We start from the raw sequence: 11,277 nt of genomic DNA on the forward strand, positions 1-11,277 counted from the left end.
ATGGCACATCTCTCTCTCTCTCTCTCTCTCTCTCTCTCTCTCTCTCTCACACACACACACACACACACACACACACACACACACACACACACAGTGGGAGGCGATCCTGTGAGATTCTAATGGGAGATTTGAACAGGTGATAAGAGTCCAAGAGGGTTTATATCTTGGTGGGTAAAGTATATTCTGTAATTCCAGGATATAGTATAGTGGAGTTCTAGCCTTCATGGATTGCTGCCTAGACATGGTGAAGGGGTTTGAGTAATTCAGAGAAGCTATGGGCATTGCTGTGCAGGGACACCCAAGACAGACAGGTCATAGTGGAGAGTTCTGACTAAACGCGATCCACCTGGAGCAGGAACTGCCAAGCCACTCCTGTATCTTTGCCAAGAAAACTCCATGGACAGAAACAAAAGCCTAAAAGATATGACGCCGGAAGATGAACCCCTCAGGTCAGAAGGCATCCATCATGCTACTGAGGAAGAGCGGAGGACCAAGTACAAGTAACTCCAGAGCTAATGAAGTGGTTGGGCAAAAGCCGAAAGGACGCTCAGCTGCGGATGCGCCTTGAAGTAAAAGGAAAGTCCAGTACTGCAAAGAAAAATACTACATAGGAACCTGGAATGTAAGATCTATGAACCTTGGTAAGCTGGATGTGGTCAAACAGGAGATGGCAAGAATAAACATTTACATCCTGGGCATCAGTGAACTACAAAATGGAAGGGAATGGGCAAATTCAATCCAGACAATTCTCATATCTACTATTGTGGGCAAGATCCCGTAGAAGGAATGGAGTAGCCCTCATAGTCAACAAAAGAGTGGGAAAAGCTGTACTGGGATACAATCTCAAAAATGATAGAATTATTTCAATATAAACCCAAGGCGGACCTTTCAACATCACAGGAATCCAAATTTATGCACCAACCACTGATGCTAAAGAGGCTGAAACTGACCAGTTCTATGAAGACTTACAACACCTTCCAGAACTGACATCAAAGAAAGATGTTCTTGTCATTACAGGCGGCTGGAATGCTAAAGTAGGGAGTCAAGAGATAAAAGGAACAACAAGTAAGTTTGGCCTTGGAGTTCAAAACAAAGCAGGGCAAAGGCTAATAGAGTTTTGTCAAGAGAACAAGCTGGTCATCACAAACACTCTTCCAACAACGCAAGAGGCAACTCTACACATGGAAATCACCAGATAGGCAATACCAAAATCAGATTGATTATGTTCTCTGCAGCCAAAGATGAAGAAGCTCTATACAGTCAGCAAAAACAAGACCTGGAGCTGATTGTGGCTCTGATCAATAGCTTCTTATAGCAAAACTCAAACTGAAGAGAGTAGGAAAAACCACTGGGCTACTCAGGTATAATCTAAACCAAATCCCTTATAAATACACAGTGGAAGTGAAGAACAGATTTAAGAAACTAGATTTGGTGGACAGAGTGCCTGAAGAACTATGGATGGAGGCTCGTAACATTGTACAGGAGGCAGCAACAAAAAACATCCCAAAGAAAAGGAAATGCAAGAAAGTGAATGTAGTTGTTACATTGGAATGGATTGTTAGCTATCTTTAACTGAATACCTAGCCTAGGAGGGTATGTCCTTGGAGAACAGTGTTCACCCAACATGCAAACTTGGATTTTATGACTGGCTGCTCCTCAAATTTGATGCACCAACAAATGTGTAGGAAAGGACAAGTGGTCCTTCCTGTTGTGTCAGAAACAACAGGTAACTAGAAACTGCATAGGACATGGAACACAGTCAAGTACATGTGCAAATATATTTATGATGGTGATCTAAAAGTTTAAAAAAGGTGTTATGACATTGATTTGTTATATATCTTCAAGGCAGGTATTTGTAATAAAAGGCAAACATTTCAAATGAATGTTTTCAAATTCTGCTGTAGATTGTGCCTTCATTATTCAAGACCATTATAAAATGCTCCGTATGTTAGCCGCCTAGAGTGGTCTTCAACAACCAGATAGGCGGGATATAAATAAAATAAATAAATAAATAAATAAATAAAGCAAAGTGACTGTCCAATGAGGCCTTACAAACAGAAGAGAAGGGAAACAAAATGCAATGGAGATAGGGGAAGTTACAGAAAATGGAATGCAGACTTCCAAAGAATAGCAAGGAGAGACAAGAGGGCCTTCTTAAATGAACAGTGCAAAGTGACAGAGGAAAATAATAGAAAGAGAAAAATCAGAGATCTGATTTGAGATATTAAAGGAACCTTTTATGCAAAGATGGACATGATAAAGGACAAAAATGGTAGGGACCTAACAGAAGTAGAAGACATCAAGAAGAGGTGGCAAGAATACACTCAGGAATTATACCAGAAAGATCTGGATGTCCCAAACAACCCAGATAGTGTGGTTGCTGACCTTGAGCCAGACATCCTGGAGAGCGAAGTCACGTGGGACTTAGAAAGCATAGCTAACAACAAGGCCACTGGAGGTGATGGCATTCCAGTGGAACTATTTAAAATCTTAAAAGATTGCGCTGTTAAGGTGTTACACTCAATATGACAGCAAGTTTGGAAAACTAAGCAGTGGCCAGTGGACTGGAAAAGAGCAGTCTATATCCCAATCCCAAAGGGCAGTGCCAAAGAATGCTCCAACTACCATACAATTGCACTCATTTCACACGCTAGCAAGGTTATGCTCAAAATCCTACAAGGTAGGCTTCAGTAGTATGTGGACTTAGAACTCCCAGAAGTACAAGCTGGATTTCGAAGTGGCAGAGAAACTATCAGCTGATCCAAAATGTTGCAACCAGATTGTTGACCAAGGCTAATTTTGTGGAACACATAGTTATATAAAGAAAAATGCATATTACAGTGTTGCCTCGCTTGACAATGTTAATTCGTCCCAGCAAAATCACTGTAGAGTGAAAACGTCGTCAAATGAAATAAAAAAACCCACTGAAACACATTGAAAACTGTTCAATGCGTTCCAATGGGCTGAATACCTGCTCGTCCAGCGAAGATCCTCCATACAGCGGCCACTTTCGGTGCCTGTAAAGCAAGGAATCCATCCTAGAAAACAGCGGGGGGCCATTTTCTTCAGCCGGTGGCCATTCTGAACCCCGACAATCAGCTGTTTGCTGATCGTCGTAAAGCGAAAATCGGCTCCAGAAGCAGGGAACTGATCATCGCACAGCGAAAAAACCTCATTTAAAATATTGTTTTGTGATTGCAAAAGCGATCGCAAAAAGGTCAACGTACAGTAAAGCGGATTTGTCGTAGAGCGGGGTAATCGTCCAGCGGGGCACAACTGTATAATTGATTTGTGTTTATAATTTAATTAACAAAATGGGAGTGGGGGGAAATGTTTGCATCCTGAGACTCCCAAAGGCTTCCCTGGAGCCAAAGAGCAGCCTAGGGATCTGAAAGGTAGAGTTGAGGACAAGAAGCTGTAAATTAAATAAAATAACAACATCATCAATAACGTTGGAACTGATGAGCTGGAAGGAACCTTGTGAATCATAGAGTTGAGTCCCTGTCAAGGAGTTACAGTGGGGAATCGAACAAGCAACCTCAGGCCCCACAGCCAGATACCTAAACCATTGGTAGAGAGGGGCACGGACCGCCAGTTTGGCAGTTCAGCCTAGTTCATTTACCAGCCCAACAGGTGTTCCATAGTTCTGTGCCCCCGCCCCTCCAGCAGGCACCCTCTCAGAAGCAGCAGTCCAGCTTCCCTTCCCCAAATCTTCAGGGCACTGCCGGAAGGGTTAGTGTGCCAAACCACAGAACACTTATTGGGCTGGTAATTGAACTGAGCCAAACAGCGAAATGTGTGCTTCGTTCCTGTTTGTACTATCTGGGAATTTGATTTCTCACCGTGCCTCCTTGACAGGGGCTGATGAACTCAATGAGCCATAGGAACCCGTCTACAGTTCTAAGAAGATGATGATTAAATTTTTTAAAATTTTTTTGACTATTTAATTTAAAAAAAATACTTTAAATTGTGATTTAAATCAATTTGATATAAAAATTGTTATCCATCCTGCATGCAGAACAGCCCTACAGAGATTTCTAGTTATAGCCAAACCAAAAAAAATTTTTTTAAAGAAAATTTAAATAGTAAAAAAAAACCTGATTTTTTTTATTTAACAACAATAACAATGATAATTTTCAAACTGCAGAGGTGGAAGGGACCCTATGGATCATTGAATCCAGTCCCTGTCAAGGAGGCACAGCAAGTATAGTACTCATGTATAAGTACAGTGGAACCTGTACTTATGAACTTAATCCGTCCCAGAAAACGTTCGTTAGTTGAAACGTTTGTAAGTACTGTAGAACCAAATTTTCCCATAGGAATGCATTGAAAACCATTTAATCCATTCTGGCTGTTTTTCGTTCTTATCTAGAGGCGCCGTTCACAAGTAGAGGTGCTAGTTCCCATAGGAACTAACGCAAAGCCGGTTAATCTGTACTCTACCACTAGGGGGAGATTTTTAATTTTATTTTTCTTCTTTTGACCTCAGATGAACTTAGGTCAAAAAGGGGCAGGAAAGGTTTTTTTTGTTTGTTTGTATCTTGAAGCTCCGTTCGCAAGTAGAGGCAAACTTTTGCGAATGGAGCTGTTCCACTGTATATAAAATATCTGATAACAACATGCTCCCCCCCCCCACCTTCATGCTCTTAGCTTGCTGCTTTGCTTCATTATCTGTTTTGAGACTTAAAGCTTGCACGCTTAGCTTTTACCCAGGAAGGGTAATGAGAAAAAACTGCAGTAGGGTAGAGAGCCAGTTTAAAAGTAAGCTTGCAGTATGTTTTAAAATGCCAGGGATGTTTAAACACACAGTACAATGCTGGATAGATACCTTTGTTAGATCACTAAAAAACAATAATCATACAGTCTGCTAGCGTTCATGGACCAAAGCCCACATCTTCAGGTATGTACCAGTGACTTGTCATTAGTGCAGAGAAGTTAGAGTCCCAAACTTCATGGCAGGTGGATGTGCCCGGCTTGTTTCTTAGATGTAAGTTAGGAAAGGGGCAGATTGTGTTGAAGGTGTGGTTTTAAAGTTACAACTGACGAAGCTGTTGATTGGCTATCACATGCCCGCTCTTCAAACAAAGAAGCCCAGGCATAATGCATATACCTTCCTGCATGGCCTTTCTTTGAAACTACAAGTTACTATTCGTCTGGGGAACATGGGAACAGCCAAATAGAAACGTAGTTTTAAAGGAAAGCCACTTCACCTTCAAAACAGTGATCATGGAATGTCACCGTTTCAATATTGTCCTTAAAATAAAGATTTTTATGGAAGCATGAGTCCAGGGCCTGCTTCTAATTTCTTCAGACAAACAAAAAATAATCTGGTCCCATAAAGAACATTACGATCAAGCCATTGCATATCTTTAGTAAAATGTACCAGAGCCTTGTTCTGCTGACAGTGACAGAAATTATTTCTAAAGCTATGTCTGTTCAGACTTGTGACAAATGTTATCTTCCCACAGAAATGTCTCCCTGAAAGGGTTTATTGTCCTTGGTGTTAATGTAACTTTGATAAAAAGTCAGAACTCTACATCCTCAGCTATGTCAGATATAATTGATTATCATCATAAGAACCAGCATAAGACTCCAGCAGACACTCTTCTCTCCCCCCCTTCTTCTTTATGCATGTTAAAAGACTGAATGTGACGCCCGTACCCCGGGTCGTGAGGTGAGGTTGGGAGTGCCGTCTCGCCCTAGAGCCTCCATGGGCACCCAGACAGCTCCCATGCCTTTCCCACCCCAGATGTTACATCAGGCAGTGGACACTATGGATTTAGAACGGGGCATGAAGGGGTTAACTATATCGACTCAGACTCCTCAGGTTTGGGCGGGAAGAGGATGGAAAGATCCTGAGGAGGGAGCTGTGGGGGAAGTCAGTCGCAGGAGAGACGTTGAAGAGGAAGGATGGGAATGGGTGTCCATCCAAGACCCTTGGACGGGCAAGTGGGAGCAGGTGCGGCTCACTAAGAGGGAGGCGGAGGAGAAGAGAAGGAGGGAAATGACAGTTCGGCCCTCTTATTGGCGAGAAAGTGAGACTAGAGAGTGGTGACGAAAGTTGGTTGAAGAGAAGAAGCGAATAGAGAAAGAGAGGGAGGAAAAGAAGTTATGGCATCTAGAAGAGTTGAAGAAACTGGGTTATTACCAGGACCCTGGGATGCCGCCGGGGCAGAGAACCACGTACCCTGGGGATATACAGGGTATGAGGAGACAACACCGTTATTGACCATGGACCCAGATGACTTCGAACCCGAAGAACCCACCCGGGTTCAGGCTGGCCCATGGGCGTCGAGGTCAAGCAGCCCGTTTGATGAAGACTGGGTGCCCCTGTATGAGCCGTTGCTCACACAGGAGAAGTTTATTCCCAATTTGATGGACATTTCTATCCCCTTGCCCAAGTTAATAAATGAAGAAAAGTTGTTTGGTTTAAAAACGTCTCCTGTTTTATTTGGTTCGGGGGAGGCGAAGACTAACGGACCCTCACATATTGGCGCCCAGACCGTGGGGCCTCCCCCGCAACCTACCGACGCGGAAAAATGGATGAAACGTATAACTGAGGACAAGAAGCCCTGTTGAAACAGCTAGCCGATCAACAACGGATGATAATTGAACAAATAAAAGCACCGCAACTCAGTGTAACCCCAGAAGGTTTAACACAGAAACAACAAATAGCTACGCGTCCACCCATAAAGCTTCAAAAAATGGGTCCGGGGGACGACCCAGCCGCCTTCCTACACACCTTCGAAAGGGTAGCCACCTCGGCCCAATGGCCAAAAGGCCAGTGGACTCTAATATTGACCCCATACCTCACGGGATTGCCTCAAGAGATAGTGGATACGTTGGACCCAGAAGAGGCGGGAAAGTACGATGTAGTCAGAACAGCCATTTTGAATACCCTAAACCTAAACGAAGAAGCATATAGAAGGAAGTTTCGAGAATTAAAACTAAAACCAGGCTTACATCCCAGGAAGCTGGCCCAGAAGCTCAGAGTTAACGCAACCCGGTGGATTCAACCCAAAGGGAAGACAGCGGAACAGGTTCTAGAAATAGTGATTATGGAACAGTTAGTTTCGACGTTGAGCAGCGGCGCGCGGAACTGGGTAGTTAAGAACAAGCCCTCCGACCTAGAGGGCGCTGTGAAGCTACTAGAGGACTATTTGGAAGTGGAAGAGATGTGGCAAACTTGAACTGCGCCACAGGGAGAGAAGGTGAGAGCCCGAGAGAAGATGGCGGAGCAGAGTGGTCAAGCGAACTCCGGCAGAGCCAACCCGGGGGTGAAGAAGACGCGTCCTGACCGGATAGAGTATGCAAACCCGGTGGGAGCGTGGGTGCCCAGGCCGACGATAACCAGCGACCCAGCAGGCTCCAAACAGGCAGCGACATGGAACCTGGGGAACGAGAAGATGACCGCTTGCTTCGGCTGCGGCCAGTTCGGCCACATCCGGAAGTACTGCCCCGTAACAGAGTGTGCGTGGGCTGAGGCTTGTACCGGGATGACCAAGGTGGCTGAAGAAAACCACCCGGGTTGGGTAGTGGAGGCCAAAGTTAACGGACAAACGAAGAAGGCTTTAGTGGATACCGGGTGCAGTAAAATGCTGGTACAAGAGCTAGAGGGAGAACGTTTGCCGGAGATTACTGTAATCCGATGTATTCACAGGGATATTAAAGAGTATGCGACTACTATGGCCGAGGTCGAGATAGGCGGCCATAAGCGAGACATGGAAATGGGGATAGTTCCCGGTATGACCCGCGAAATGCTGCTAGGGAGAGACTGGCCTGGACTGAGCAATTTAGCTAAGGAGCCCGGGGAAATAGGCTGGGCCTAAGAAGAAAATGAGGCCAGGGAGTTAGAAGTTATGAATTTGTCTAGAGAACAGATACGAAACCTACAACAAGATGATGTAGGACTTAACAACTGTTTACAGCAAGCGCTGGCAGAAGAGACTACCCCAGAAGGGATGAAAGGATTTGAATTGAGGGGAGGCTTGCTGTATCACGTAAGCAAGGCGTCCAACGAAGAAGAGTCTCAGCTGGTAATTCCAGAGGGCTTGCGGTCTTGGGTAATGCATTGGGCTCATGACTTACCAGTGGCGGGACATTTGGCTGCACAAAAGACTTTGGCTAGAGTAAAACAGCGGTTCTGGTGGCCAGGGATGCCCCACAACGTGGAAGAGTTCTGTCGTTCATGTGCTAAGTGCCAGATGACCCAGCCTAGGGCAGGACTGGGGGCAGAACTCATACCTATGCCTGTGGTAGATAGACCCTTCGACAGGATTGCTCTGGACATTGTGGGACCGCTGACCAAATCGGTGGGGGGGCATCAGTATATACTGGTAGTCATTGATTATGCCACCCGTTACCCAGAGGCAGTGCCCCTGAGATCCACAACAGCCAAAGTATTGGCTAAGGAGTTATTAGAGATGTTCTCCAGAGTGGGCTTTCCAAAAGAGGTGTTGACCGATCAAGGCTCTAATTTTATGAGCCTGACATTCAAACAGATGTGGGACCTGTTAGGGGTTAAATCTTTGAGAACATCTGTCTATCATCCACAAGCTAATGTGCTAGTGGAAAGGTTTAACCGGACATTGAAGGACATGCTCAGAAAATTGTCAATGGAAAAACCCAAGATGTGGCATACCTTTCTAGCCCCATTGATGTTTACAATCAGGGAGGCCCCCCAACCCTCCACTGGTTTCTCCCCTTTTGAATTACTATATGGCAGAAGACCTAGGGGGGTACTTGATTTAATAAGAGAAAGATGGGAAGAAGGGGAAGATCATTCCAAGGGTGCGCTTCAGCAGATAGTTGAGATGAGGAATAGTTTACAATTGGCTTGGGAGATGGCTAAAGAGAATCTAGGACAGGCACAGGTTAGACAGAAGGGATCCTATAACAAGAAGGTGCGCCCTAGGAGTTTTGAACCTCAGCAAAAGGTATTGGTACTATTGCCCACAGACACTCCAAGTTCTTGGCTAAGTGGCATGGGCCTTACAAAGTGCTAAGAAAACTAAACAAGGTTGATTACGAAATAGAGACCGCAGATAGAAAAAAGAAGACCCAAGTGTTCCATGTGAATCTGTTAAAAGAATGGGTAGATAGAGAAGTGTTGTTCGGGACTGAGGTAGATGATGAGTTGGGTCCCGAGAGAGAAGACCTGACCTCAGGAGGTGACGTAGTTGTAGGAGACCTTTTGTCTGGGGAACAAAAGCAACAAGCTATGCAGTTGAAGGAAGACTTTCCCCAAGTATTCTCTCCAATACCCGGGTGTACCCAGTTGGTGGAACACAATATAGAAACACCTCCTGGAGACGTAGTGAGAGTTAGTGGAAGGTCATGGCCCAGACATGTAATGGGGGTTATTAACCAAGAAGTAGAGGAAATGCTTAAACTGGGGGTGATCGAACCTTCCAATGGGCCTTGGAGAAGCTTCCCAGTAATGGTGCCTAAACCTGATGGATCTCTCAGGTTCTGTATTAACTTCAGAAAGGTTAATGCCATATCGAGGTTTGATGCCTACACCGTATGCCAAAGGTAGGGGACTTGTTAGATAAGCTGGGGGGGGGGCAAATACCTCAGTTCAATCGATTTAACGAAGGGATATTGGCAGATCCCGTTGAGGCCTCAAGATAAGGAGAAAACGGCATTCTGTACCCCTAAGGGGTTATTCCAGTTCAAAAAGATGCCGTTTGGGCTGCATGGGGCGGCTGCGACGTTTCAACGGTTGATGGACCGGGTGTTAGAACCCCTACAAGATTGCGCAGCCACCTACATTGACGACATTATAATTTTTAGCAGCTCTTGGGAAGAACATCTGTCCCACCTCAGGAGCGTGCTAGAGAGGCTACAAGAAGCAGGTTTGACTGTTAATCCTAAGAAGTGCAAGATAGAGTTGCCCAAAGTGGAATACCTGGGATACAAAGTAGGACAAGGTGAAATCCAGCCACAAGAGGAGAAAGTAACAAAAATTTCTAAGTGGTACAGACCTAGGACCAAAAAGGAAGTTCAGCAATTTTTAGGTCTGGTGGGTTATTACCGGCAGTTCGTGCCAAACTTTGCCTCTATAGCCGCCCCACTAACTGATTTAACGAGAAAAAAGGCCCCGGTGAAAGTAATGTGGGGTCCTTCCCAAGAAAGAGCGTTCAAAACACTGAAAGAGATCATATGCGAATTGCCAGTTAGGTTTGCACCAGATTTTGATATACCATTCACTCTTTTTACTGATGCCTCAGATCGTGGTATAGGTGCAGTCCTATCGCAAGTTAAAGAAGGGGTGGAATACCCGGTGTTGTATTTAAGTCGTAAGTTGTCACCCCGGGAACAAAAATATGCGGTCATCGAGAGGGAAGCTCTAGCCATCAAGTGGGCTACCCATAGTCTTAAATATTATTTATTGGGAGCTCCCTTTGACCTGGTCACCGATCATGCCCCGTTACAGTGGTTAGAGAGAATGAAAGAAACCAATCCACGATTAACCCGGTGGTATTTAGCTTTGCAACCGTTCTCTTTTTGAATAAAATACAGGAAAGGCAAAGAGCATACTAATGTCGACTATTTTTCTCGGCAGGGTCCGTGGGCACGCAGCGAGGAGGAGCGGACGGCACTCTTGGAGGGGGGGATGTGTGACGCCCGTACCCCGGGTCGTGAGGTGAGGTTGAGAGTGCCGTCTCGCCCTAGAGCCTCCGTGGGCACCCAGACAGCTCCCATGCCTTTCCCACCCCGGATGTTACATCAGGCAGTGGACACTATGGATTTAGAACGGGGCATGAAGGGGTTAACTATATCGACCCAGACTCCTCAGGTTTGGGCGGGAAGAGGATGGAAAGATCCTGAGGAGGGAGCTGTGGGGGAAGTCAGTCGCAGGAGAGACGTTGAAGAGGAAGGATGGGAATGGATGTCCATCCAAGACCCTTGGACGGGCAAGTGGGAGCAGGTGCGGCTCACTAAGAGGGAGGCGGAGGAGAAGAGAAGGAGGGAAATGACAGTTTGGCCCTCTTATTGGGGAGAAAGGGAGACTAGAGAGTGGCAACGTAAGTTGGTTGAAGAGAAGAAGCGAATAGAGAAAGAGAGGGAGGAAAAGAAGTTATGGCATCTAGAGGAGTTGAAGAAACTGGGTTATTACCAGGACCCTGGGATGCTGCCGGGGCAGAGAACCACGTACCCTGGAGATATACAGGGTATGAGGAGACAACACCGTTATTGACCATGGACCCAGATGACTTCGAACCCGAAGAACCCACCCGGGTTCAGTCTGGCCCATGGGCGTCGAGGTCAAGC

The sequence above is a fragment of the Pogona vitticeps genome, chromosome 2 (genome assembly GCF_051106095.1).
Source record: "Pogona vitticeps strain Pit_001003342236 chromosome 2, PviZW2.1, whole genome shotgun sequence".
Taxonomy (NCBI): domain Eukaryota; kingdom Metazoa; phylum Chordata; class Lepidosauria; order Squamata; family Agamidae; genus Pogona; species Pogona vitticeps.